This window comes from Ovis canadensis, chromosome 16 (assembly GCF_042477335.2).
Source record: "Ovis canadensis isolate MfBH-ARS-UI-01 breed Bighorn chromosome 16, ARS-UI_OviCan_v2, whole genome shotgun sequence".
Taxonomy (NCBI): Eukaryota; Metazoa; Chordata; class Mammalia; order Artiodactyla; family Bovidae; genus Ovis; species Ovis canadensis.
This window is the reverse complement of record NC_091260.1, coordinates 77,677,410-77,681,374: the sequence shown is the minus strand read 5'-3', so window position 1 is coordinate 77,681,374 and position 3,965 is coordinate 77,677,410. Positions and strand designations below refer to the sequence as shown.

The 3,965-nt window shown below is 44.4% G+C and overlaps 1 non-coding gene across 1 annotated transcript; it reads left to right on the top strand.

Moving 5' to 3' along the window:
* The first annotated feature begins 913 nt into the window (after positions 1 to 913).
* Positions 914 to 1,018, top strand: LOC138422073 (U6 spliceosomal RNA). Its single transcript, XR_011249743.1, has one exon. It is a non-coding gene; the product is annotated as a U6 spliceosomal RNA (small nuclear RNA).
* Positions 1,019 to 3,965: the final 2,947 nt, after the last annotated feature.

Below are 3,965 nucleotides of genomic sequence, written 5' to 3'. Positions count from 1 at the left end.
ACATACTAAGATAAAACACGATTAAAACTCAGTTGGATCTGGTGAGCCGCCTGTTCTTTCACTCTTGTGTCCCTATCCTACCTTCCTCCAAAGGTCATACAGTGTTGCTCAAACACCTTAATTCTTTGAAAGAAAAAAATGGACCCATCAAAGAGAGTCAAATTTTATTGAGACACATGGCACTGAATGTTCTAGAATGTCACCTGTGGGAATTCTGACCATTCATGGATCTGCAATTTGGACAGTTTTGCTTCTCGCAGATGTATTTCATGTGACCACCTGACCATTCTTAATTATACCTCTTTGCAGACTCTTTCTTTGCTTTTTAAAAAGGGGAGATGTTGACTTCCTAATCACAAGTTCACACAGAAGAAATAAGAGCTGGAATTTATAACACTAGCCTTGCAGGAGCTTAGAAAATGCTGACGAAAATGCTGAAACACTGTGCTGTGGGACTAGCACACGCCGGCCATCCAAGATAAATAGCTTTAAGCACCTGGAGCGATGAGGGAGAAAGCACGGCCTCTAGCCAGGCCACCATCACATTCACCTTCTCAGGGACCCCGCTCAACTAAAGCCTAATTGAAAGGTCATTTATGCCTACATATGACCTCTTGATTTGACTATTTGGTAACATTAAAATTTCAACTGATAAAATTATATTCATTGAGTTTTACCAAAAGTCTCCATTAGTTTAGCAAATTTCCTTGCCAGTGCAGGAGACATAAGAGATGTAGGTTCAGTCCCTGAGTTGGGAAGATCCCCTAGAGGAGGGCATAGCAATAATAATAATAGTGGGCATAGAGTTAGAACCAGTAAATGGATTTTTCCCATGGTAATTACAGGTCCTGACATTTACCTGAAAGGGAAAAATTTAGAGGAAAACATAAGCAGTCAAAAACATTGGCTTAGAGTGCTTGCTTCAGAAGCATGTACACTGAAGCTGAAAAGATACAAAGAATTAGCATTTCCTCTGAGGGAAGATGACATGCAAATTCCAGAAGTGTTCCACATTTAAAACAAACAAACAAACATTGGCTTAGATGCACAAGGAGGACAGAAAGATGCCTTGATATACAATATGATCTAAAATCCCTCCTTTTTGGAAACAAGGAAGAAATTACTTGTTTTGTACAGAATGCCCTCCACGAGCTAGCAGCAGGCCCTGGCTGAAATCAGAAATGGAAGCAAGTGCTGAATCAATGCCTTTTCTATACCACAGAGACCTCTGTCTGTAGACTCTTCTCTCCGATCCCCTGGAGAAGGAAATGGCAACCCACTCTAGTACTCTTGCCTGGAGAACTCCATGGACAGAGCGTCCTGGTGGACTATACAGTCCATGGGGTTGCAAGGAGTCAGACACGACGGAGCGACTAACTTCAAATATTTACATAATGACAATTGAGAGATGTATCAGAACTTCCCTTTAGAAGCCAAAGATTTCCTTTTGCCCCCAAAGAAATAAAATTCTATTTCTTGGGTACCTGGAAGCAGCAGTCTGGAGGAAAAGAGTGAATATGTGTAAGGCCTTCCAGAGGTTGGATTACTGAGATAAGCTTGGGGTGGAATGAAAATGTATCTCTTACCCCAGAAGTACAAATGACAAATCTTTTACATTTCACCGTTTCCAAGGTATGGTCATTTTTGCTTCCCTGACTGTTGCTAAGGTGCTATTTGGTTCCTATGAAAGTGAAAGTGATAGTCACTCATTTGTGACCCCATGGACTGTAGCCTGCCAGGCTCCTCTGTCTATGCGACTCTCCAGGCAAGAATACTGGAGCGGGCAGACATTTCCTTCTCCAAGGGATCTTCTCAATCCAAGGATCGAACCCAGGTCTCCTATGTTGCACGTGGATTCTTTACCATCTGAGTAACCAGGGAACTCCATCTGACCCTATGCACCTTTCTCCGCAGCTCAATTTGGCTTGTTCCTTTCTGTTTGGTTGGCTTTGTTTATCCCTATTGTTTCCCAACGCCAAGTTAGGTCTCACTTTCTCCAAGACACCTTGCTGCCCCTCCCTGGTGCAGGCTGGGGGTTCTATATGAGAGCCTGCTGAAACACTGTTGTAGTGGCTGCTAGTGATTATCACACTGCGTCTCCATTGTTCTGTACTGCTGAGCAGTGAACTCCTAGAGCACAGGGTCTGAGTTTTCCATCTCTGTCTCCCTGGCAGAGAACCTGAGGCATGGTGGATGTTCAGAGAAGACTTTAATCGATGAAACTCTGGCCCTTTCTATTTCCGTCACCATCAGAGTCTGTGCTGGGTTCCATACAAGCCCTTTATTATCCCCTCATGAAGGAGTATTAGAATGCAAGCGACAGGGGCTAGGTTCCAAAGATAACACTCCATCTACTTTGATGCAAAATAAACAGTGGGACATCATTAAGCCACTCTAAGACACTTACTCCTTGGAAGAAAAGTTATGACCAACCTAGATAGCATATTCAAAAGCAGAGACATTACTTTGCCAACTAAGGTCTGTCTAGTCAAGGCTATGGTTTTTCCACTGGTCATGTATGGATGTGCGAGTTGGACTGTGAAGAAAGCTGAGCGCTGAAGAATTGATGCTTTTGAACTGTGGTGTTGGAGAAGACTCTTGAGAGTCCCTTGGACTGCAAGGAGATCCAACCTGTCCATTCTGAAGGAGATCAACTCTGGGATTTCTTTGGAAGGAATGATGCTAAAGCTGAAACTCCAGTCCTTTGGCCACCTCATGCGAAGAGTTGACTCATCGGAAAAGACTCTGATGCTGGGAGGGATTGGGGGCAGGAGGAGAAGGGGACGACCGAGGATGAGATGACTGGATGGCATCAGGGACTCAATGGACGTGAGTCTGAGTGAACTCCGGGAGATGGTGATGGCCAGGGAGGCCTGGCATGCTGCAATTCACGGGGTCGCAGAGTCGGACACGACTGAGCGACTGAACTGAACTGAACTGAACTAGTAATAAATGGCTTGTGAAACACCTCATGTGAGATTACAATTTATGGATGTCTTACCAATCTGATTAACCAGCACCCATGGATCAGGAAAAAGAAAGTTATGTGGAATAGACATGTCCCCAAAACACACGAAGACACAAATATAACCTTGGTCGTGGGTGTGCGTACTCACTCAATCATGCCTGACTCTTTGCGATCCCATGGACTGCAGCCCGCCAGTTTCCTCCGTCCATGGAAATTCCCAGGTGAGAATACTGGAGCAGGTTACCATTTCTTCCTCCAGAGGATCTTCCTGACCTAGATATCTTGTGTCTCCTGCATTAGCAGGTGGATTCTTTACCACTGTGTCCCGTGGGAAGTCCTGGCTCATGTGAATTATGAAATTATGAGAGCTCCATCTGTATCATTGACAGCAGATGCTTCCCCAAATTACCCATGTTAAACCCAAAGATATGAGGTGAGAGAAGCAACTCTCAAGAAACCAAAGTTAAATGGTACTTTACAATAATACAAGAGTATCTCCCTATAGCAAATTTATAGAGACTCCCCTCCAAGGTGTGCTAACATAGACGGGTAAGGTATAGCAAATTTAGGAACTACCTACTGCTTCTGTTAAATCCACATAGACTTATTTGTTAGCCAAACCCACCCTATTTTCCTGCTTGGGATTAACAACAACAACAACAAAAAAAACACCTAGCTGTTTCAGTCAGTTCAGTTCAGTTCAGTTGCTCAGTCATGTCTGACTCTTTGCAACCCCATGGACGGCAACACGCCAGGCCTCCCTGTCCATCACCGACTCCCGGAGTTTACTCAAACTCATGTCCAAGTCAGCGATGCCATCCAACCGTCTCATCCCCTATCATCCCCTTCTCCTCCAGTCTTCAATCTTTCCCAGCATCAGGGTCTTTTCCAGTGAATCAGTCCTTCACATCAGGTGGCTTTAGCATCAGTCCTTCCAATGAATATTCAGGACTGATTTCCTTTAGGATGGACTGGTTGGATCTCCTTGCAGTCCAAG